Genomic DNA, 26305 nt, shown 5'->3' on the forward strand with positions numbered 1-26305 from the left:
ATAGTCACAGGTCCCAGGGATTAGGACGTGACATTTTAGGGAGGGCATTATTCTGTCTCCCACACAGAGGCACACAAGTTTGGTACCTACAGAAAGATTCGTGAAACCCTCTGGGCCACAGATTTGGACCAGCACTGGCTGTGGTGGCTATGAGTGGGCCATCAGGTTCTGGAAAAGAACATAGAAACCAGAATGGCATCTCCAGTTTAGCCAAGCTCCCCATACCCAGTTGGTCTCTGAAGAAGTGGGATGCCAGGTCTTCCCTTATTGGTTACTGAGGTTTCATCTCTTGATATTATTCAATTAATGATTTTGAGCTCTTCTTTTTTGCCAGGTAATGTTCTAAGAGCTTCATGAAGACTAACTCATTTCACACGAACAGAAACAACCACACCACAAGGTATGTAGTACTATTATTTCCACTGTATAAATGAGGCTACTGGGGCACAGAGAAGTTAAGGAACATTCCCAAAGTCACACAGCTAGGAAATGACAGAGCTGGGATTCAAAACCTAGCTTTGAAAGGGCTACAGTCCTCTGTAGTGAGGCCGGCATCATTATACAGCATTCCCACCCTAGGCCCACGCTCTCCTTTCCTGGAGCACACAACCCTCCACCACCAATGATACTTCTAAGTGGGCAATGTCATCTTCAGCTGGTTTTCCCTCCCAGAGACTTGGTCAGAGAGGCTTGGGGGAGGAGAGAGAGCCACCTTGTGGTGAGAGTGGGAATCTAAGAACCTGGGCCCAGTTCTCCGTGTGTGTACTCCACCTGACCAGTCCTGCATTCTGGCATTTCGTGTCTTGAAAGTACCAACATACCAGTCATTTATTCTATTCTATTTATTTAAAATTTTAAAAATTTAAACTTTTTATTGCAGTATAACTTAGAGGACAAAGTGTGCAGCTTGATGCATTTATATTTGTATACATATGTGTTCATTCATGTCACTGCCACCTAGGTCCAGATATAGAACATTCTAATCATTCCAGAAGGTTCCCTCGTGCCCTCTTCCAGTCAGTACCACCCAGGGGTGACCACTTTCTGATTTCTCTCACCCTGGTCTTTCTCCTTACATAAAAGGAATCATTCAATTATGTACTCTTTTGTCTTCTTTCACTCAACATTGTGTTGTGAGATTCAGCCATGTTGTTGCATGTAGCAGTATTGTTATTTTTTTAATTGCTGTGAAGGGAATTCCCTGGTGGTAGTTAGGACTCGGCGCTTTCAGTGCTGTGGCCCGGGTTCGATCCCTGGTCGGGGGAACTAAGATCCCGTGAGCGGCACGGTACAGCCAAAAAAAAATATTGCTGTGAAGCATTTCATCTTATGAACGTACCACACTTATTTACCCAAGTCTATTGTTGATGGACATGTGGGTTTTTTCCAGTTTTTAGCTATTATGAATAGAGCATCCTTGTCTATGGAGATATGCACTCATTTTTCTTGGGTATATACCCAGATGTGGAATTAACGAGGTCATCGGGCAAACGTATGTTAGTCTCAGTAGGTACTGCCAAACATTTTTTTTCAAAGTGGGTACTGGTATTTTTCAACTCCACCATATAATTTTTTTTTTTTTTTTTTTGCTGAGCCATGCAGCATGCAGGATCTTAGTTTCCTGGACCAGGGATAGAACCAGTGCCCCCTGCAGTGGAAGTGCTGAGTCTTAACCCCTGGACCGCCAGGGAAGTCTCCTATTATTTCTGTCTTTTAAAATGAGTCAGGAATCTGAGTCATTTGTCTTGAGACATGCTGAGAAAATCAAAACACTGCTTTAAACGTTTGTCTTGAACAAAGTCTGCTCATTTCTGACTAGTTCCTTCCCTTGTTTGGAAAGCCGCCAAGGTAATTTATTGTTGTTTTAATTTGCATTTCCTGGGTTCCCAGGGAGGGAAATTGAGCATATTTTCCAATCTGCTAGCACACTAGATCATTTATGGGTAATGCCATTGTCTGAAGACCTGGGTCCACCACTGAGGGGCACCACCCCAGAGGCACCCTTCACAGTGTTCTGCTCCACGGTACGTCATTTACATGCACCGCTGTAGACTGCAGTGCTAAGGCCCTGCCTCTCTTCTGCTAGGATAATTTTTTAAAAATCCAAACTTGCTTTCCCAAGTATCCCATCTGGATTTAGCACCTAAATTTGAACACTGGAGGAATAGTGAAGTGGCCGAGGACACCGTAGGGAAGACAATAGTGACCAAAGTCATTGGATAAATATTTACTGAGTACCTATTCTGTTCCAGGCACTGTTCCAGTCAGTCGGGCTACCTCAGGGACAGAATAGACAGAAATCCCTGCTCATGTGGGACTTGTTTTCTAAGGAGGGAGACACTAAATACTGTAAAGTTTGACATATGATGGCGATGAGTGCAAAGGAGAGAAAACAGGTGGGGAAGAGGGAGTGCCTGGGTTGGGGAAGATGGTTGCAGTTTTATATAGGGTGGTCAGCGAAGGTCTCCTTGAGAAGGGGACATTTGTGTGAAGACCTGAAGAAGGCACCAGAAGGAACAGCAAGTGCAAAGGTCCTGAGGTAGGAGTGTGCCTGGTGCCTTAGCAGAACAGGAAGGAGGTCAGTGTGGCTGGAGTAGAGGGGGTAGAGGGGCCCAAGGCATGTGTCTTAGGGGAAGGGGTCAGAGAGAAAGGGGTTGGTATAGAGACTGTAGGACCTTGTAGGCCGTTGTAAGAACTTTGACTTTGACTCTTAGCCTTTTTTTTTTTTTTGGTCTCACTGCACAGCTTGGGGGATCTTAGTTCCCCGACCAGGGATAGAACCTGGGCTTCAGCAGTGAAAGTGCCAAGTCCTCACCCCTGGACCGCCAGGGAATTCTCTAGACTTATTTTTAAAAAGGATCTCTCTGGCTGCTGTGTTGAGAATAGAAGGGGATTGGGGAAGAGCAAAGGTTGAAACATAGAGACCATTGCAATAACCAAGGTGGGGAAATGTGGTGGCTTGGACCAGGGAAGTAGCAGTGGAGGTCATGAGAAATGGTCAGATTCTAGAGGAAATTTGAAGGTTCGATATGCTAATAGGGTAGGAGAGGAAGATCAAGCATAGCTCCAATGATGTGGTTTGAGTAGCACACTTAAAAAAACTCTTGGGGCTTCCCTGGTGGCGCAGTGGTTGAGAGTCCGCCTACCGATACAGGGGACACGGGTTCGTGCCCCGGTGTGGGAGGATCCCACATGCCGCGGAGCGGCTGGGCCCGTGAGCCATGGCCGCTGAGCCTGCGCGTCCGGAGCCTGTTGCTCCGCAACGGGAGAGGCCACAACAGTGAGAGGCCCGCGTACCGCAAAAAAAAAAAAAAACTCTTGGGGGGCTTCCCTGGTGGCGCAGTGGTTGAGAGTCCGCCTACCGATACAGGGGACACGGGTTCGTGCCCCGGTGTGGGAGGATCCCACATGCCGCGGAGCGGCTGGGCCCGTGAGCCATGGCCGCTGAGCCTGCGCGTCCAGAGCCTGTGCTCCGCAATGGGAGAGGCCACAGCAGTGAGAGGCCCGCGTACCGCAGAAAAACCCCAAAAAACAAAAAAACTCTTGGGGACCTACCTGGTGGCACAGGGAACAATCCACCTGGTTGAGAATCTGCTAGCCGATGCGGGGGACATGTGTTCGAGCCCCGGCCCAAGAAGATCCTACATGCCGCGGAGCAACTAAGCCCGTGCGCCACAACTACTGATCCCGTGCACCTAGAGCCCGTGCTCCGCAGCAAGAGAAGCCACTGCCATGAGAAACTCGCGCACCAGGACGAAGAGCAGACCCCGCTCACCGCAACTAGAGAAAGCCTGTGCGCAGCAACAAAGACCCAACGCAGCCAAAAATAAATAAATAAAATAAATAAATTTATTAAAAAAAAAAAAGTAACTCTCAACTTAAAAAAAAAAGTTTTATTTTGGACGATTTCAAACATATACATAAGTAGACAAAAATAGTATAGGAAACCCTACGTAGCTACCAATGAGCTTCAACAATTTTCAACTTATGGTCGTTGTTATTTCTTCAATGCCCCCACCTCTCTCCATCCCATATTACATTGAAGCAAATCTCAGACTTTGTTTCATGAAATTTGTAAATCCTTCAGTATATTTCTTCAAAAATATGTCCCCCCCTTTTTTTGTTTTTTTAAATTGAAGTATAGTTGATTTACAATATGTTAATTTCTGCTGTACAGCAAAGTGATTCAGTTATACATATGTATATATATATATATGCACGTTATTTTTTATATTCTTTTACATTGTGGTTTATCACAGGATATTGAATATAGTTCCCTGTGCTATACAGTAGGACCTTGTTGTTTATCCATCCTGTATATAATAGTTTGCATCTGCTAATCCCAAACTCCTAATCCATCCCTTCCCAAACCCCCTCCCCCTTAGCAGCTACACGTCTGTTCTCTGTGTCTATGAGTCTGTTTCTGTTTCATAGATAGGTTCATTTGTGTCATATTTTAGATTCCACATGGAAGTGACATCACATGATGTGTGTCTTTCTCTTTCTGACTTACTTCACTTAGTATGATAATCTCTAGGTCCATCTATGTTGCTGTAAATGACATTATTTCATTCTTTTTTATGGCTGATATTCCATGGTGTATATATACACCACATCTTCTTTATCCATTCATCTGTCAGTGGACAGTTAGGTTTCTTCCATGTCTTGACTATTGTAAATAGTGCTGCTATGAATTTTGGGGTGCATGTATCTTTTTGAATTACAGTTTTGTCCAGATATGTTAAGCCCCCTCCTTTTAAATAAACATGCCAGAAAAATATTATTATACCTGTTAACAGTTGGCTCTCACAAAGACCACAGAATGTCAGTAGTGCCACAAAGGGGAAAATTAAGTAAGGCTGCTTGAGATGGGTTTTTCAAAGCAAGGAAATGGATAAGATTAAGCAACGATTATGGCCCAATAATGCAGGGTTGGTGAACACAACGAAACAATAGTCTTCAAACAAGCCTTGATAAGCAAACTGTAGTGTAATAAGTGAGCAATCTGTAATCCTGAAAGCGGAGCTGTTTGCCCAGGTGAACAAACTGTTTGCTTAGATAAATTGGTTCGCGTGCATTTCCGGGGGTAAATAATGAATTATTTATTCTTTTTCAGACTTATCCTTCTAGGCAAGACTTTCTTGGAACAAACCATTAAGTCATGTTGAAATGCATAGTTTCCGTTCTCATGTCTAATAGAATTTAAAATACCTCGTATGGTTAAATAGGCAATCAATGAATAGATTTCCTTACCTGTCTCATAAAAATATCTTTTCTTGTTTTTTCAAGTCAGGATCCAAGTGAGGTTTACACATTGCACTTGATTTTGTGTGTTTAAGTCTCTTTGAAGCTGTAGCTTCCTTCCTGTCTCTTTTTATTCCACTAAAATTAACTTTTGACAAAGCTAGGTCACTGTCTTTCAGAGTTCCTGCAGTCTGGATTTCACTGATCGTATCCCTGTGGTGTCATTTAACATGCTCCTTTGCCCCACAAATTCCCTCTTACTTTGTAGTTAGAACTACTGATCTAAGCTGTTCAGCCTAAATAACTATGGCAAACAGTGGAAAATGGCAGAGTAAGAAGCACTAGGAATCTGTCTCCCCACCTGGACAACAGTTGCACTGGCAGTGTCTGTCTGATATAACTGTTTTGGAACTCTGGAGTCTGTTGACGGCGTAACAACTTCCAGAGGAAAGCTTGATGGTAAATTGCGGTTCATTTCAGTCAGTCTCATCTCTCAGCACAGTAGAAGCTACCCATCCAACACCCCCAGCCGTGTGACAGGCTGCTATGTTGTGTTCCAGGAGCAATTTGCATGCAGCTTGTGGGAGCTAGAGGGCAGCAAGGACCCTGTCCTCCAAATGTCAGGGATCTGTGCTCTGATCACTGATTGCCGCTTTTTTTTTTTTTCCGGTACGTGGGCCTCTCACTGTTATGGCTTCTCCCGTTGCGGAGCACAGGCTCCGGACGCGCAGGCTCAGCGGCCATAGCTCACGGGCCCAGCAGCTCCGCGGCATGTGGGATCTTCCCGGACCGGAGCACGAACCCGTGTCGCCTGCCGGACTCTCAACCACTGCGCCACCAGGGAAGCCCTGATTGCCGCCTTTGATCGCAGACAAAGAGGTGGGCAGCTGAGGTTGTTGCACCTTCCCCCATTGTTGTGAGCCCTCTCTCTCCAGCTAAACTGACTTCCAGGTGACTTACCTGGCTGGTACCTTTTCTCCCCCATTCATTTTTACTTTTTCCTCTTTTGAGAGCCAGACATTAAAAACAAGGACATTGAAAAACAACTACACATATGGGGAAAATTAGGAAGCGACAGTGCATATCCAAGAAGAGGCTCAGAAAAGACCTGAGAAGAACTTAAGTTTACACCTCAGGCTGATCCTCTGCACAGAGACAGCCTACAACAATCAAAAAAAACCCAACAACCTGAAACTTCCATGAAAACAATAAAAACAACAAACCCTGGGGGAGGGGAAGAATCTGATGTCCAGAATTACCACTTCCTTAGATTCAAATGTCCAGTGTTCAACCAAAAAAAAATCACAAGGCATACAAAGAAACAGGAAAGTATGGCCATTCAAAGGAAAAAAAAAATTAACAGTAACTGTCCTTGAAAAAGACCGAATGGCAGATATATTAGACAAAGACTTTAGAACAACTGTCTTAAAATTCTCAAAGAACTAAAGGAAGATATGGAGAAAGTCAAGAAGACAATGTGTGAACAAAATGAAAATATCAATAAAGGGATAGAAAACCTAAAAAGAAACCAAAAAGAAATTCTGGAGCTGAAAGGTACAATAACTGAAGTGAAAAATTCAGTTGAGGGATTCAAAGGCAGACTTGAGCAGGCAAAAGAAAGAATTAGTGGGCTTGAATATAAATAATGGAAATTATCAAGTATGAGATACAGAAAAAAAGATTGAAGAAAAGTGAGCACAGCCTAAGGGTCCTGTGGGATACCATCAAGTAAACCAACACACGAATCCTGGGTGTCCTAGAAAACGGAGAGAGAGAGAGAGAGCACAGTGAGAGAATATTTGAAGAAATAATGGTTGAAAAATCCCCAAATTTCATGAAAGACATGAATATAAATATCCAGAAAGTTCAATAAACTCCAGGTAACATGAACTCAGAAAGAGCTGCCCTGAGACACATTATAATCAAACTTTCAAAAGACAAAGAGAGAATCTTGAAAGCAGCAAGAGAGAAGCAAATCATCACATACAAAGGATGCTCAATAAGATATCCAGAAAATTACTCATCAGAAACTTTGGAGGCCAGAAGACAGAGGGTCAAAGGGCTGAAAGGAAAAAAACCTGTCAACTAAGAATTCTATACCCAGCAAAATTGTCCTTCAAAAGTGAGGGAGAAGTTAAGACATTCCCACATAAATGAAAGCTGAGGAAGTTCCTGACCACTAGACCTGCCTTGCAAGAAATGCTCAAGTGAGTCCTGCAGAGTAGAATTAAGACACTAGATAGTAACTTGAAGCTGTATGGAGAAATAAAGATCTCAATAAAGGTAAATACATGGGCAATTATAAAAGCTAGTATTGTAACAATGGTTTGTAACTGTGCTTTTTGTTTTCTACATGATTTAAGGAGCTAATACATTTAAAGAGTAAAACCCCAATTATTAGTAAAAGCTAGTATAACTGTAACTTTGGTTTGTAACTCTAAGTCTTGTTTTCTACCTTATTGAAGAGACTAATCCATTACAAATAATTATTCATTTATTTAGAGGGCACACAATATTTCAAAATGTAATATTGTGACATTAATAACCTAAAGGGGGTGGGGATGGAGCTGTAAATGAACAGAGTTTTGTGTGTTATTGAAGATAAGGTGGTATAAATGCAAATTAGAGTGTTATAACTTTAGGGAGTTAAATGTAATCCTATGGTAACCACAAAGAAAACAGCTATGGAATATACACAAAAGGAAATGTGAAAGGAATTTAAACATTTTACTACAAAAAATCAACTAAACACAAAAGAGGACAGTAATGCAGGAGATGAGGGACAAAAAAGCTAAAGAGCATACAGAAAACAAATAGCACAATGACGGAAGCATGTCCCTCCTTATCAGTAATTACTTTAATTGTAAATGATTAAACTCTCCAATCAAAAGATAGAGATTGGTAGAATGGGTAAAAATATATGATCCAACTGTATGCTGTCTACAAGACACTCACTTGAGATCCAAAGACACAAACAGGTTGACAGTGAAAGGATGGAAAAAGATATTTCATGCAAACAGTAAAAGGGAGTGGGGATGGCTATATGGTATCAGACAAAATAGACTTTAAATCAAAAGTTTATAAGAGACAAAGAAGGACATTATATGTTAATAAACGGTTTACTACAGCAAGAAGATATAAAATTATAACATATGCACACCTAATGACCAACTATCAAAATATATAAAGCAAAAACTGAAATTGAAAGGAGAAATAGTAATAGTTGGAGATTTCAATACTCCATTCATGCTAATGGATAGAACAACTAGACAGTGGATAAGTAAGGAAATAGAGGACTTAACACACAAAAAAACAACTAACTCTAACAGACGTATACAGAGCGCTCTACCCAACAACAATAGAATACACGTTATTCTCAAGTGTACATGGGACACTTTCCAGGATAGACCATAAGTTAGGTGGCAAATGAAGTCTCAACAGATTTAAAATAAAGATACGTACAAAGTATTTTTCTTATCTGACCATAATGGGATGAAGTTAGAAATTAATCACAAAAGGAAAACTGGAAAATTCACCAAGTTGTGGAAATTAAACAACACTTTCAAACAAGCAATAATTCAAAGAAGAAATCATGGGGAAAATTAGAAGTAGTGGAAGCAATGCTAAGGGGGAAATTTATAGCTATAAATGCTTACATTAAAAAATAAGAAAGATACTAAATCAACAATCGAACTTTACAACTTAAGGAACTAGAAAAAGAAGAGCAGACAAGCCCAAAGCTAACAGAAAGAAGGAAATAATAAATATTAGAGCAGAGATAAACAAAATAGAGAATAGAAGACAATAGAGAAGACCAATGAAACCAAAAGTTGGTTCTTCTAAAAGGTCAACAAAATTAACAAACCTTTACCTAGGTGGACTAAGAAAAAAGAGACTTAATTTATTAAAATCAGAAATGAAACTGGGGTTATTACTACCGATTCTACAGAAAGGATTATAAGAGAGTATCATGAACAATTGTACCCTAACTAATTGGGGAACCTAGATGAAACGGACAAATTCCTACAAACACAAAACCTACCAAGACTAAATCATAAAGAAAGAGAAAATTTGAAAAGACCTGTAACTAGTCAAGAGATTGAATCAGCAATAAGAAAGATCTCTCAACAAAGAAAACCCTTGACCTGATGGCTTCACTGGTCAATTCTACCAAACGTTTAAAAAAGAACGAATACCAGTTCTTCTCAGACTTTTCCCAAAAAAATTGAAGAGGAGGGAACACTTTCTAACACATTCTGTGAGACCAGCATTAATCAGATACCAAAGCCAGACAAAGATACTATAAGAAAAGAAGACTACAGGCCAATATCCTTATGAACATTGATTCAAAAATCCTCAAGAAAATGCTAGCAACATAATTTATCAGCATATTAAAAGGACTATAAACCAAGGCCAAGTATGAGATTTATTCCTAGAATGTAAGGATGGTTCACCAAATGAAAGTCGATCAATGTAATATACCACATCAACAGAATGAAAGAAAAAATAAACACACATGATCATCTTAATGCAGGAAAAGCATTTGACAAAATTCAACATCCTTTCATGATAAAACACTCAACAAACTAGGAATAGAAGGAAACTACCTCAACATAATTAAAGTCATATATGAAAAATCCACAGTGCCATAGTCAATGGTGAAAGACTGAAAGCATTTCCTGTAAGATCAGGAACAAGGCAAGAATGTCTGTTTTCACTGCTTCTATTCAATATGGTACTAGGGAAGTTCTAGCAGACCAGTTAGGCAAGAAAAAGAAATGAAAGACACCCAAATTGGAAAGGAAGAAGTAAAATTATCTCTATTTGCATATATGATCTTGTATGTAGAATACCCTAAAGATTACACACACAAAAAAAACTTTCAAAAAAAAAAAAAAACCTTTCAGAGCTAACAAATGAATTCAGCAAAGTAGCAGGATACAAATTCAACACACAAAAATCAGTTTCATTTCTATACGTGAACAGTGAACAATCTGAAAAGGAAATTACAAAAACAGTTCTATTTATAATAGCATCAAAAAGAATAAAATACTTAGGAATTAACCAAGAAAGTGAAGGATTTGTACAATGAAAATAACAGAACATCGCTGAAAGAAATTAAAGAATGCTCTTGGCATTCCTTGGCTTATAGCTGCACCACTCCAGTCTCTGCCTCCATCTTCACATGGCTTTCTTCTGTGTGTGTGTGTGTGTGTGTGTGTGTGTGTGTGTGTGTGTGTGTCCCCTCTCCTCCCCTTATAAAGATACCAGTCATTGGATTTAGGGCCTACTGTAATATTCAGTATGACCTTACTTAACTGATTATGTCTGCAAAGAACTTATTTCCAAATAAGGTCACATTTTGAGTAGACAAGAATTTTGGGGGGACACTATTCAACCCCACACAGCTACCTTGAGCAACTACTAATATCAAACTCATTTATGAATCCGTCCAGAATCACAACTTGGACTATTTGAAAGAGAGAGAGAGAGAATGCATTTCACTGCCGGGAAATATTTCATTATGCAATAACTTTCGGTGTTCTTTCATCTGAGAGGAAAATTCCTCTTTTCTCTTACGTAAGTGCTTCTGTCACTCAACTCCTTCCCATCCTCCAAAGCTTGACAGAGTGTTTATCTCTGGCTTTGATAATGGTGCAACTCACAGGACTTTATGATATTTGTTTCAAAAACATAGGGCAAGGGCTGTGGAGAAGTATTTCTCTGAGGCCTGACTGGTGTTAGACACAAGAGCTGATGCTTAGGGTTTTGGATTGTCCTGAACCATTGCTGAGTGCCAGATCTGTGTGTGTGTGTGTGTGTGTGTGGTATGTGTGTTTGATGTGTGTGACACTCTAAAATGTGCCCTCTTGCCTAAGTCTTGCCCAAGAAAATTGTGAATGCTATTCTAAATTTAAAAAGCTAAAGAGGCATAGCAACCAAATGCAGTGCATGGACCTAGATTGCCTTTTAGTTAAAACACAAATAAGCTTCAGAAGACATTCTTGGAACATTTGGGAATGTTCAAACAAAGATACATATTCAATGATATTATGAAACTATTGTTAACTTTTTGTTATTTTTTAATATGATTATGATAATCTTGTCCTCTCTTGCCATTTTATTTTTATAATGCTTACTGAAAGTGGTTTCTGCTACCAGGGATGGAAAACTTCTTGCAAGTAACAGCCGTATTGTTTTTAAAGTAATGAAAGTGAGATGTACATTTTAATGAAACACGTGTAGAGATTTGGGTTTCCAGAGACTTAATTTTCTTATATGTGATAATGGTATTGTGTCTCTATAGAAGATTGTCCTTATTCTTGGAAGATGCATGTTGAAATGTGTAGGGGTGGAAAGTCATGATGTCTAAATTTACTTTCAAGGATTCAACAACAGTACAAGTGGCAGGGTGGGGAGGAAGAGAGAGCAAGCAAATATGGCAAAAAGTTAATAATTGTTTGACCTGGGTGGAGAGTATATGGGTATGTGTTGTTCTATTCATTAAACTTTTCTATGTGTATGGAATTTTTTTTTTGGCACGCAGCTTGTGGGATCTTAGTTCCCCAATCAGGGCTTGAACTCGGGCTGTGAACCTAAAACTGCTCTGAAAAAAATAGTCTATTAAAATTTTTAAGGGGAAAAGTAGCAAAAGATTTAGAATTTTTGAGGACTTGATGAGTTCTCAGAGAGTGAATAGAGTTTTGATTGGAATGACCAATCGTCGTTTATGAGATGAGCACATGTAGGCACCATACACCTCCTGATTTTATGTAGTGGGCAATGATGCCTGCCCTCCCAGGCCTGAGATGGGGGTTGAGGTGGGAAACATCCCTCACACATTAATAATAGAGAAGAAACACCTTGAGAATGTAAAGGTTTGTGCTTTTAAAATTTGTTAAAATGTGTTGTACATTGTTACTGAACTTGGAATTGGGTCTGCTCACCCGATGCACAGCAAAGCCAATGTACTGACGCCAGGTTGTGGTGAAGGAAAGTACAGTGTTTATTTGCAGGGCACCAAGCAAGGAGAATGGGCAGCTAGTGCTCAAAAGACCTGAACTCCCTGATGGCTTTCAGGCAAGGTTTGATTTGTTTTTTTTTTTTTTTAATTTTTAAATTTTTTATTTTATTGAAGTATAGTTGATTTACAATGTTATGTTAATTTCTTCTGTACAGCAAAGTGACTCAGTTATACATACATACATATATATAATATTATATATTCTTTTCCATTATGGTTTGTCACAGAATACTGAATATAGTTCCCTTTGCTATACAGTAGGACCCTGTTGTTTATCCATCCTATATATAATAGTTTGCATCTGCTAATCCCAACTCCTAATCCATCCCTTCCCAAACCCCCTCCCCCTTAGCAACCAGAAGTCTGTTCTTTATATCTGTGAGTCTGTTCCTGTTTCCTAGATATGTTGATTTGTATCTTATTTTAGATTACACATATAAGGGATATCATATGGTATTTGTCTTTCTCTTTCTGACTTAGTACAATAATCTCTAGGTCCATCCACATTGCTGCAGATGGCATTATTTCATTCTTTTTAATGGCTGAGTAGTATTCCATTATATATATATATATATATATATATATACCACATCTTCTTTATCCATTCAACTTTGATGGACATTTAGGTTGTTTCCATGTCTTGGCTATTGTAAGTAGTGCTGCTATAAACATAACGGGTGCATGTATCTTTTCAAATTATAGTTTCTTCTGGGTATATGCCCAGGAGTGGGATTGCTGGGTCATATGGCAACTCTATTTTTAGTTTTTTAAGGAACCTCCATACTGTTTTCCATAGTGGCTGCAACAATTTACTTTCCCACCAACAGTGTAAAAGGGTTCCCTTCTCTCCACACCCTCTCCAGCATTTGTTATTTGTAGACTTTCTAATGATGGCCATTCTGACTGGCGTGAGGTGGTACCTCATTGTAGTTTTGATTAGACAAGGGTTTTTAAAGGCAACTTTAGGGATGTGGGTTGCAGGGTACCTGATCAGCTGGTGGACATTCTTCTGATTGGTTGGTAGTGAGGTAACAGGATGTTTGGGGCATCAACATCATCAACCTTCTGGGCTCAGTTAGTCTGGGGTCCATGTGCTTGTAATTAGCAGTTTCCATCTGGTGAAAGTCTGGTTTCTGTAAAAAACCAGTAACATGCATCAGACATTATTATCTATGTCCTTTAGCGGGGAACTAAAACTCCTGTGACTCTGCTATATGGCTGACCTATTGTTTAAATTGTTACCAAGTTCCTGGCCCAACAGTTTTTCTTTGTTACTACATGTTCACATTTTCCTAATCATTAACTCTTTTTCTTTTTTTTTTTTTGCGGTACGCGGGCCTCTCACTGTTGTGGCCTCTCCCGTTGTGGAGCACAGGCTCCGGACACTCAGGCTCGGCGGCCATGGCTCACGGGCCCAGCCGCCCCGTGGCATGTGGGATCTTCCCGGACCTTGGCACGAACCCATGTCCCCTACATTGGCACGCAGACTCTCAACCACTGCGCCACCGGGGAAGCCCCAAGATGCTATTTTTTAAAAAACAATTCTACTGCTAAAAAGCAAGAACAACAACAAAAACTAGCTCAGCTACTTTACTGTGTGACCTTGGGCAAGTTATATCAACTCTCTGAGGCTTCATTTCCTTTTGTATAAAAAAGTTAATAAATAATATCTTGCTCAGAGGATTGCAGTGGGAATGAAAAGTTGAGTATTAAATGGATAATGCCTATAAAGCTCTTGGCATATTCCTGGCTCATTGTAAGTGTTCTGTAAATGTTAGCTGTTATTGCTGTCACTTTTAGTTCTGTGAGTCAGTGACACCAAATTAAAAGTTCCCCCAGCTGATGGAGGAAAAACTGAATCACGTTCTCTCGCGCTCCTGATTTTGTGTGATGTTTGTGTTTAATCTGTTGACGGAATTGCTAGATTTTCTAATTCTGAGCCCACATTTCTTTCCCTAGAAAAATTCAACTTGGATATGGTATAGTCATCTTTTAATATACTGTGGCATTCTCCTTTTCCTGATGATGTAGTTAGTTATGCAGAAAATCCAGTAGACAGTTTTTGTTTTTAAAGGGAGGTGGAATGAGAGAATTTGTGAAGGTGGCTTTTCTCCCTCTTGGAAACAAAAGAAAGTGAACTTCCTCCAGCTCTTTTGTCTGAATCTGGGTATTTCTCTGCATTTTGTTTCTTGGTTTATTGCTTTTCTCTACATCAAAGGCTTCTCACTAATTTAACAGAATTAGATATCCCGAAATGCCTATTGCTTCCTTCTCTGCACATTCTCTTTTGTGTCGCTTTGTTTCATTCTTTTATTGGCTAATATTTCTTGATTTCAAGAGCGTGTCTTTACCTTTAATCTGGTTAGAATTCTCTGCAGAAGAAATCATCTTTGAAGTGTCTCTTTTCTTTCCCTCGCTTAGGGTCGCTGTCCTGTGACTTGAAGGTCCAAATTCGCTCTCCCCCACCCATCCCAAGCCTGTTTGATCACAGGTCAAGTAAATACCACTGGAGAAGAAAGGATTTATTTATTGAGCACCTTGTGAGCGTGTAGAATCCCCACCAATATCTTGCAAGGGGAGTTGGCTGCTCCCATTTACAGAAGGGAAAACTGAGGCTCATAAAGGATAATTTGGGGGGGGGCAGGATTGAGTTTGGAACAGATATTCTTACAATTACATCACATTATCTCTTTAGTGGTTGGCATCTACATGGCTTGAGTCCATCCTGAAGGGTAGCATAGTATAGATTTAGGATTTGGAGTCTGATCTTCATTTTCACCTTCAGTAGCTCTTACATCCTGGGAAATTTATTTCACTTTTTCTGAACTTTTGCTCTCTTATATGTAAAACGGTGCTATTTTTAGTCCTTCCACTAAAACTTGGTGAGACTCCATTAGGTGATTCAGTGTAGAGTTCTCACCACAGTGTTGGGTACATAGTTAATATTACAGCTCTTCTCTCTCTCCCGTTTCCTTCCTCTTCCCCCTCCCTCTCCCCTTCCTCTTTCCCCTTTTCTCCATCTCCCCAGTTTCCTTGCTCTCACCCTCCTCTTTCCTTTCCATCTCCTCTCCCTTCTCTCCTTCCATCACCCGTCACCTCCTCTTCTCCTTTTATTCCTCATCACTAACCCCCTTTTCACTTTTTTTAAAATTAATTTATTTATTTTTGGCTGAGTTGAGTCCTTGTTGCCGCGCGCGGGCTTTCTCTAGTTGCGGTGAGCGGGAACTACTCTTCGTTGCGGTGCGCGGGCTTCTCACTGCGGTGGCTTCTCTTGCTGCAGAGCACAGGCTCTAGGCATGCGGGCTTCAGTAATTGAGGCTCACGAGCTCTAGAGCGCAGGCTCCGTAGTTGTGGCGCACAGGCTTAGTTGCTCCGCGCATGTGGCATCTTCCCGGACCAGGGCTCGAACCCGTGTCCGCTGCATTGGCAGGCAGATTCTTAACCGCTGTGCCACCAGGGAAGCCCCTTTTCACTTCTTTTATTTTGTGAGGCTGCTAGTTTCCTTGAATAGGAGAAATAGTTAATAGGTGCATTCCTGGAAGGATTAGGTGTGGTTGGTGTTGAGTAGAAAGGAGTAACGGTGGTGCAAGGGAGAGAATATGATCAGCTGAAACAGATCCTACGTCCAATGAAAGTATCAGTGACAGAGTTGACTCAAGTTAAGGCAAGCAGCAAGGATATCTATTTCTTGTGTTAGGATAGGGGTAATAATTAACGAACAAGCATGGTATTTCCTTGAAGATAAGAATGTGTCAGGTCCCATGCATTTGCCAAGGGAAAATGGCAAAAAGGAAACAGGGATAACGCTATAGAATTAGCTTTCCAGTTTTGCATATTATCTATTTATAACTTTTTACTCCTATAATGAGAGGACTAATGTGGAAATCCCACAGTACACACAGTGAACTTGGATCATTCAGGTTTTTTTTAATTAATGAATTAAAAATTTTTTGGCTGCGTTGGTCTTCGTTGCGGTGCGCTGGCTTCTCATTGCTTGGCTTCTCTTGTTGCGGGGCATGGGCTCTAAGCACCTGGGCTTCAGTAGTTGTGGCGCACGGGCTTAGTTGCTCTGCGACATGTGGGATCTTCCCGGACCAGGGATGGAGCCCGTGTACCCTGCATTGGCAGGTGGATTTTTCACCACTGCACCACCTGGGAAATCCCGATCATTCCGTTTTGAAACTCACATACAACCAATAATATTTGCGTTGTCACACTAAAACATTTCTACTGTATTCTCCTCCTAAAAAAAAAATCAAACACTGAAATTCCACTAACCTGAGATCCCCAATGAATCTTTTCCTAGAATCTTTGAGTGTTAAAAATAGCCTCTTGTGGAATTCCCTGGTGTGGTCCAGTGGTTAAGACACCGTACTTTCACTGTGGAGGCCCAGGTTCAATTCCTGGTCAGGGAACTAAGATCCCACAAGGTGTGTTCTGTGGCCAAAGAGAATGAAAACAAAAACAAACAAAACAAAGAAACACCACCTCTTGCTTTCTGTGAAAGCCTGGACTCACTGAGAAATTTATGCCAGGCCTGAGAGATAGAAATAGATGTAGAGAGAGATAGAGATGAAGGTGGGGTGTGTGGTGGGGGGAGAAAGAAAAAGGAGAGCTCAGGTGGTTTTTTTCTTTCTTTTTTTTAGTGTGGGGTGTGGGAACAGAAACAGTGAGAGTCATGGTAGATACCCAGTGTTAGGAGGAGGATGGAGGTCTGCAGGTTGCCAGAGAAGTGGACCGTTGATTCTATCCCTTACAGTTCAGTAGTACCCGTAGGATCATCAGGGAAATAGCCATACTGTTCTGATCATCTTCTATTCAGCCCACCTGAAACGGTATGAGAGGACCAAATAAACAACACCCAACACTGCACAGTTGAGAATGATAGCAGTATATAAGCCACATATATTCACAGCCTGGGGGAAGAGGACATTTCACACCGCACAGGGCCACCCAGGGGTTGCACTTAGGTGCAGAGTGAATAGGCAGGGGCTGTAGGAAGCAGGCTTTGTAGTAATGAGGAGGAGGCGTGACCTGGTTCTCTTAGTTTGATGGAAAAATCCAGTCGTGAAAATTCATGAGGTTGATGCAGGGGGGTAATATGCATATAGATTAATCCCTGGGAGGTGTCCAGGACTTTGTGATTAGTATCAAGAACATTCAATCTCTAGAAGAGAAGAACTCATTGTCCTGCCGACTGAATGATAGTCCAGGCCGTGGGACACAGTGTAAGCACTGAAGAAACTTCCTTTTATTCTTGTTTTTTAAAAGAGCTTTACCGAAGTATCATTTGCGTACTGCTCAAAAATCCACCTGTTTGGTGTATACAGAGCATTGCAGAAAGAAATTAAGAAGCCCTAAATCAATGGAAAGGCATTCCATGTTCATGGATGAGGAGACAACATTGTTAAGATGACAATACTCCCCAAGTTGATCTTGTTATTATTTCTGCTGCCTTCTCTCTTCTCCTTCTGGTAGTCCTGTGTTTGTACGTTGCTAAACCTGATAGTGTCCCACAGGTCCCTGATGCCCCGTTGAATTTTCTTCATTCTTTTTCTTTCTTTTCTTCAGATTGGTTAAAACTCTACTGATCTAGCACCGAGTTCATTGATTCTTTTGCTGGCTCAGATCTGCTGTTGGGCCCCTCTAGTGAGTTTTTTAAATTTTTGTTATTATACTTTCAAACTCCAGAATTTCCATTTGGTCCTTGTGAAAAAAACAATTTCTAACTCTCTCTTGGTATTCTCTATCTGATGGATCAATATCATCAAACTTTCTTTTAAATCTATGGCATGGCTTGTTTTTAGTTCTTTGAACATATTCATAATACACTCTTTGGAGTCTTTGTCTGGTAAGTCTACCATCTAAACCTCTGAAAGACAGTTTCTACTGACTGCTTTTTTTCCTGTGTAAAGTACCCTTTTCTGTTTCTTGGCATATCTCGTAACTTTTTGTTGAAATTGGACATTTTATTTTTAACTTTTAAAAATATTGAGGTATAGTTGATGTACAATATTATATGAGTTTCACGTATACAACATAGTGATTTACAATTTTTAAAAGTTATACTTCATTCATAGTTATTATAAACTAGTGGCTATATTCCCTGTGTATACATAGTAGTTTGTGCCTCTTAATCCTCTGACCCTGTTTTGTCCTTCCCTCTCCCCACTGGTAACACTAATTTGTTCTCTGTATCTGTGAATCTGCTTCTTCTTTGTGATATTCAGTAGTGTGCTTTATTTTTTATTTTTAAAATTATTTATTTATTTATTTTGGCTGTGGTAAATAAATAAATTTATTTATTTTGGCATCATGTGGGATCTTAGTTCCCTGACCAGGGATCGAACCCCTGCCCCCTGCAGTGGAAGTGCCAAGTCCCAACCACTGGACTGCCAGGGAATTCCCTCTTAGCTCACTTTTTTTTTTAAAGGTAATGGGGACTCCTGGGATGGTGGAGTTGTTAATATATTTTAATATGTTTTGTTTATTTATTTGGTTGCGCCAGCTCTTAGTTGCGGCAGCCAGGCTCCTCAGTTGCGGCATGCATGTGCGATCTAGTTACCTGAGCAGGGATCAAACCAGGGCCTCCTGCATTGGTAGCATGGAATCTTAACCACTGTGCCAGCAGGGAAGTCCCTTAGCTCACTTTTAAATTGGGTTATTTGTCATTTTATTATTGAGGTGTAAAAGTGCTTTATATATTCTAGTTACAAGTTCCTTATCTGACACCTGACCTGCAAATACTTTTCTCCCATTCTGGCAGTTTTCATTTTCTGAAAATTAAAGTATAAATTTTGATAAGGTCCAATCTGTAAACAGCTTCTTTTGTCATTTGTCCTTTTAGTGTTATAAATAAGAACTAATTTCTTAACCCAAGGTCTTAAAGATTTACTCATATTTTCTTCTAAGAATTTTATAATATCAGCTCTTAAAATTAAGTGTATGACCCATTTTGACTTAACTTTTGCATATGGTGTGAAATGAGGTATCCAACTTCTTTATTTTGCATGCAGATATGCTTGTTTCAGCACCATTTGTTGCAAAGATTATTCTTGCCCCATTGAACTATCTTAACATGTTGTTGAAGATCAACTGCAAATGTGAAGGATTAGTTCTGGACTTTCAATTAGAGTTCAGTGACCTAAAAAATAAATAATAATTATAAGGTTCATTTTTTTCTTTTTTTAAATTGGAGTATTGTTGCTTTACAATGTTGTATTAGTTTCTGCTGTACAGTAAAGTGAATCAGCCATATGTATACATATATCCCCTCTTTTTTAGATTTCCTTCCCATTTAGGTCACCACAGATCATTGAGTAGAGTTCCCTGTGCTATACAGTAGGTTCTCATTAGTTACTTATTTTATACATAGTAGTGTATATATGTCAATCCCAATCCCCCAGTTCATCTAAGGTTCATTTTTTTCTATAAATTATTTTCCATTTTTTCTTTGTCATAGCAGGTGATATTGAATATGTCAGTTATTTAGCATGTATTGTCTGAAATGTGCTAATTTTTTTGTTTGTTTTTGGTAGAAGCATCTCTAGAGATTGGTTTTAAATCTTTTTCTGCCGATGCTTTAGTAAAAGGCTAAAGATTTATACAGTCTGAGAACCTGCCATTTCTCCCACTTCCTCCTCCATTTCTCTGCCAATGCTTTAGACTTTTCAGCATTCTTCAACTAGGAATACATGTGTGTGTGCATTGTGCAGGCGTGTGTGTGTGTGTGTGTGTGTGTAATCTTGCACTTTTTCAGTTGTGTAAATTCAGTGCCATGAACAAGTATGTGGGGACTTCCCTGGTGGCTCAGTGGTTAAGAATCTGCCTGCCAACACAGGGGACACGGGTTCGAGCCCTGGTCCGGGAAGATCCCACATGCTGCAGAGCAACTAAGCCCGTGTGCCACAACTACTGAGCCTGTGCTCTAAAGGCGGCGAGCCACAGCTACTGAGCCTGCGCTCTAGAGCCCATGAGCCACAACTACTGAGCCCACGTGCCTAGAGCCCGTGCTCGGCAACAAGAGAAGCCACCGCAATGAGAAATCCACGCACCACAATGAAGAGCCAACACAGCCATAAATAAACTAATTAATTAATTAATTAAAAAAAAAAACCAGGTATGTGAAGGCTTTGGGATTACATTTTCCCCCAGGGTAATATTTCCTTATAATCTGTTCAGAGAGTCAAAAATGAAAACTTCTTTGGAACCACGAGAGACGATTTTCTGGTCCCCATTAACTGCATAGCCCTTACAGTGTCCTGGTTTCCTTTTATTTATTTATTTTTATTAAATTTTTTTAATTAAAAAAATTTAATTTAAATATTGATTTTTAGGTCCTGGTTTCAAGTGAGGCTCTGCGTTACTGGCTTTAAATCACAGGGGACAAATATTGTACCTCCTCCCTGCACGGTGATTAAAAGTCTGTGTATCTCTTCCCCAGATGGTGACTGAAAGTCCATCACCAGGTCCCATGGATTTATTAGATAGGCACTGGGTGTTTCTGACCAGGATAAAATTTAGTGATGAGTCTTTGAGGCACTTCATTATTTCTGACACCTGTGAATTTAACCTTCTTTGAATGAGGGCCAGTTAGTGAGGGAAATGATATTCGTCTAAAATTCCTGTTTGTTTTAAAAAGGAGAGTAGTCCTTTAGAAAAATGCCAAGGATGTGTTGGATTCCGTACTTAGGACTGAGGCCAGGGCAAACGCAGTCCATCCTGTCCTCCCCAAATTACAGTCCCCCAGGGAAAATGGACAGTTTAATTGTAAGTAAAGAAAGGATGAACTGGAAAGACACGATCGGGACTCCTTATACTGGGGAGTCAGAGAATAGCTCCAGGAAGAAATAAAATCTCAGCTAAGTCGGGACGAGACAAATCTTTTATGACAAGGACCAGCCCTCTATACCCTCTGGGACCCTCCTCCCACCCTCACCTCAAGTCCCACCACCGAGGCTTCAGCTGTCAATCAAGCCCCCAGGAGGACAATTGTGATGTGTACTTTTTAAAAAAATTTTTTAACATCTTTGTTAGTGTGATGTGCATTGATGTTCCATCAGGACCCCGAGGAAGGGAAGGGAAGACAAGAACATCCTGACTGATTAACCTGAGCACGCCGAGACCCTCCCATCTGATACATAGGTTTCTTTGTAGGGGGAAAAAAAAAAAAAGACCACACCTGCAGAGAAAGTGGTTTATCGATTGGATCCCCACACAGCGGGAACATGGTGGAGATGCAGGGAAAGGATTTCACCTCTGTCACTCAGAGCCTCACCTTCACGCTTGAGATTTCTTGATTTTCTTCACTGAGGTTTCAGAGGCTTGATTGCATCCATGGCCACGGGTGGATGCGCTGGACAGTAATTGAACACAGTCTTGGGGTCAGCGTTAATGAGTCTGTTTTTCCAGTCAGTCCCATGGAGAGCAAAGGTCTGTTTCTCCTTTGCTCTCTGCTCTTCCCATGTCGACTCCTGCTGTCTCATGCCTGCTCCAAAGACTGTGCTGTCCTCTCTCTGCCCCTCTCTCACCTTCTCTTGCCACTAATCCTTCCCAGATCCTCTTCCTTCCATTTCTCGTCCTGCAAACTCTCTTGCTTCTTCCCTCTCAGACTCTCCTCTCTCCATCTTTTGCTTTTTGCCTTTGTCGCTTCCTCTCTTTACATCTTTTCTCCCCTCTCTCCTCTTCTTCCTCTGTGCCTCACTCTTCCTCCTGTACATTTCTACCTCATCGTATCTCTCCACCTGCCTCATCCTTCCTTCTCACTGTGGCACCTGACCCCACCTCTTTATCCAGCTCTGTCTCTTCCCATCCTCCCCGGACGCTCTTACCTTTTTTATTGCTAGCAATACCTCCAAGCTCTGTCCTGGTCAAAGTTTGGAGAGAGTGAGCACCAACGCCTCCAAAAAATACTCCCAGGGGCTTCCCTGGTGGGGCAGTGGTTGAGAGTCCACCTGCCGATGCAGAGGACACGGGTTCGTGCCCCGGTCCGGGAAGATCCCACATGCCACGGAGCGGCTGGGCCCGTGAGCCATGGCCGCTGAGCCTGCGCGTCCGGAGCCTGTGCTCCGCAGCGGGAGAGGCCACAACAGTGAGAGGCCCGCGTACCGCAAAAAAGAAAAAAAACTACACCCAAGACAGTTAAATCTCCTGTATTCCATATCCCACTATTTTCTGGTTGTACCAAAACCAAACAAACAAGCAAACAAAAAACAACTAGCAAATGATTGTATGCTTTTAAAAAATTACGCTTAACAAATGGGATGAGGTAGGATTCCTTTCTTTTTTTGGCTGCGTTGAGTCTTTGTTGCTGCGTGCGGGCTTTTCTCTGGTTGCGGCGGGCGGGAGCTACAGGTGCGCGGGCTTCTCATTGCCGTGGCTTCTCTTGTTGCAGAGCTCGGGCTCTAGGCACACGGGCTTCAGTAGTTGTGGCGCACAGGTTTAGTTGCTCTGCAAGAGGGACCAGGGCACGAACCCATGTCCCCTGCATCGGCAGGCGGACTCTCAACCACTGCGCCACCAGGGAAGCCCTTGATAGTGTTCTTTGATGTGAATTACACTTTGTCTTATATTAAAATAGACATTCTAACTTTTCTTTGAACTACTAGCATGGACATGGTGAGTTTTACTTGTTTGGTGCTGGATCTTTTTTGTCTACCTATACGTATTATTGAGTTTTGTTATCAAATTCAGTTTAGCTCTTTGGAAACAGTTGGATCCTTTCGGTCTTGCTCAGGAATTACTGCCCTTTGTTGCTTGATGTCAGGTGTCTTGAAAACAATGTATTTTGTCTAGTTTTTGTTTGTTTCATGTAGGAGGATACATTTAGTCCGTGTTACTCCACTTGGAGCAGAAGTGGAAGTGTATCATTTTATTTTTAACCTACCTGTATCATTGTGTTTGCAATGATTATCTTGTAGACACCATATAGTTGGTTCATGTTTTAATTTTTTTATTTTTAAAAAATATTTATTTATGTATTTTGGCTGCTCCAGGTCTTAGTTGTGGCACTCAGGATCTTTAGTTATGGCATACAAATTTCTCAGTTGTGGCATGCGGCCTCCTCAGTTGCCCGACCAGGGATTGACCCCGGGCCCCCTGCACTGGGAACGTGGAGTCTTACCCACAGGACCACCAGGGAAGTCCCTATTTTTAATCTCTTCGATGATTAGTCTTTAACAATTTAATAATTGGTCTTCCATGGTGTTTTTAGCATTGTTCTAGGCAGTGTAATGCTTATACTTAACTCTTCACTATCTACTTAGAATCAATATTTTGCCACTTCAAGTGAAATGTAGAAACTTTATGATTGTATAGATTCCTTTACCCTCTTCCTTTATGTTATAGTTGTTAATGGAAGAGGCATTTAATTGAGATTTCATGGTTGGTACAGTATTTCAATGGCATTGTGACAACAAGGAGGGAGACAGAAAGAAAAAGTCATTAGAGGTGAGATGGTTAAGGGTGGAGACCCAGTTACTGGGTAATAAGAGAAAGGATGGAGAGGAGGCAGTGACAAGGGTGAAGTTATCAACTGAGGACAGGACTTTTTACAGGGACTGGTTGATGCTGACAACAAGGAAGGGTACCATGTGATAGAGTCTGATTCTGAAGGCATAAAATCAAAGCAGTTGGGAGTAATATTGGACTAGGACCAGAGACTCAGCTTCCTCTTGCTAAAAACACATATTGAAGGCTTCACCGGTGATGCAGTGGTTAAGAATACTCCTGCCAATGCAGGGAACACGGGTCCGAACCCTGGTCCAGGAAGATCCTACATGCCGCGGATCAACTAAGCCCGTGCACCACAACTACCGAGCCTGCGCTCTAGAGCCCGTGAGCCACAACTACTGAGCCTGTGAGCCACAACTGCTGAAGCCTACGTGCCTAAGAGCCCGTGCTCCGCAACAAGAGAAGCCACCGCAGTGAGAAGCCCTCGCGCTGCAACGAAGAGTAGCCCCCGCTCGCCGCAACTAGAGAAAGCCTGCACACAATGAAGACCCAATGCTGCCAAAAATAAATAAAAATAAAAATAAATAAATTTATTTTTAAAAACCACACATATTGAGATTTTGATTTTGGCTTAGGATGTGGGAGAACATGGACGACCTTAACTTCTGCAATAACACCAAGAAATATCTGGACATTATAAAATGTCACACATTGGAAAATTAAAGAGAAATGGAAAGGGAATTCCCCAGCGGTCCAGTGATAGGACTCTGCACTTCCACTGCAGAGGGCACGATTTCAATCCCTGGTCAGGGAACTAGGATCCCACAAGCCTCAGGGTGAGGCAAAACAAACAAATGGGACTTCCCTGGTGGCGCAGTGGTTGAGAGTCCGCCTGCCGATGCAGGGGACACAGGTTCGTGCCCCGGTCCGGGAAGATCCCACATGCCGCGGAGCGGCTGGGCCCGTGAGCCATGGCCGCTGGGCCTGTGCGTCCAGAGCCTGTGCCGCGCAGTGGGAGAGGCCACAACAGTGAGAGTACCACAAAAAACAAACAAATGAACAGACAAACCCCCCAAAAACAGAGAAATGGAAATGGATACAAGAAAGCCCCTCTGGTTACCATAGAAGGGAGCCCTTCATAGGTGACTGGCAAGCCATGGCAGCTTCCTGAGGCAAATCCTGGGTCAGGGAGTTGGGAGGCGGAGGAGAATATCTGTCAAAGACAGAGAGATTTTACTGTGTCCACAGGAAGCCAGTTGATTTATTGGTGACAGCAGGAACAGATGGGATGGATTGGAGTCTGGCAGACCACCAAACACAAAATTAGTTTTCTCAATATAATAATTCTCTCCTCCATCTCTACTCCAATTTTATCAAGAAAAGGTAATTTAAGGTAATACTGAAAAACAGAAAAAGTGTTATCAGTTTGTGCTTTTTTTTTACAGCTTCATTGAGGTATAATTGACATATAGTACACTGCATTTTTTTTTGCGGTACGCGGGCCTCTCACTGTTGTGGCCTCTCCCATTGCGGAGCACAGGCTCCGGACGCGCAGGCTCAGCGGCCATGGCTCACGGGCCCAGCCGCTCCGCGGCATGTGGGATCTTCCCGGACCGGGGCACGAAACCGTGTCCCCTGCATCGGCAGGCGGACTCTCAACCACTGCGCCACCAGGGAAGCCCTGCACATATTTAAAGGGTACAATTTGATGATTTTTGACATATGTGAACACCCCAGAAACCTCATTACCATAGTCAAGATAATGAATGTATCCATCACTCCAAAAGTTTCTTTGTTCTCCTTTGTAATCTATTCCCCCCTCTTTCTCCATTCTAGATAACCACAGATCTGCTTTCTGTCACTGTAGATTTCACTTTCGTTCTCTGAAGTTTAATATAAGTACAGTCGTGCAGTGTGGACTCCTTTTTGTCTAACTTCTTTCATTCAGGATAATTATTTTAAGATTCATCCACGTGGCTGTATGCATCATAGTTCATTCCTTTTTTTACTGAGTAGTTTTCCATCATAAAGGTATGTCATAATTTATTTTTACACTGTTGATGGGCATTTGAGTTGTTTCCAGTTTTTGGCTATTATAAATAAAGCTGTTATGAACATTTGTATAAAAACCTTTGTATGGACATATGCTTTTGTTTCTTTTGGGTAGTACCTGGGAAAGGAATGGCAGAATCCTATGGCAAGTGTATGTTTTATTTTTAAGAAATTTCCTAAGACTGGGAACAAAGCAAAGTGTCCACTCTCACTACTTTTATTCATTGTACTAGAAGTCCCAACTACTATAATAAGAAAAGAAAAGAAAGAAAAGGTCGACATGCTGGAAAAAAAAAAAAAAACTGTCCCTATTTGCACATGACATGATTGTCTACTTAGAAAATCTCATGGAGCCCACAAAAAAGCTCCTAGAACTAATAAATGAGTTTAGCCAGATTCAACACACAAAAATCAATTGCACTTATTTTCTATGCCAGCAATGAAAAACTGAAATTTAAAAGTACCATTTACAATAGCCCCGTAAAGGTGAAATAAGTATGACTCTAACAACATATGTTCAGGACCTGTATCCTG

The 26305-nt window shown here is 41.3% G+C and overlaps 1 long non-coding RNA gene across 1 annotated transcript in view; it reads left to right on the top strand.

Annotated features, from left to right (window-relative positions):
* The first annotated feature begins 5977 nt into the window (after nucleotides 1-5977).
* The window catches only part of LOC112415539 (uncharacterized), a 58233-nt gene continuing 37905 nt past the window's right edge, over nucleotides 5978-26305 (top strand). Inside the window, exon 1 of the long non-coding RNA XR_003006324.1 lies at nucleotides 5978-6123. This is a non-coding gene — a long non-coding RNA (uncharacterized LOC112415539). The remainder of the gene's footprint in view (nucleotides 6124-26305) is intronic.

The sequence above is a fragment of the Neophocaena asiaeorientalis genome, unplaced genomic scaffold (assembly GCF_003031525.2).
Source record: "Neophocaena asiaeorientalis asiaeorientalis breed wild unplaced genomic scaffold, Neophocaena_asiaeorientalis_V1.1 scaffold629, whole genome shotgun sequence".
NCBI lineage: Eukaryota > Metazoa > Chordata > Mammalia > Artiodactyla > Phocoenidae > Neophocaena > Neophocaena asiaeorientalis.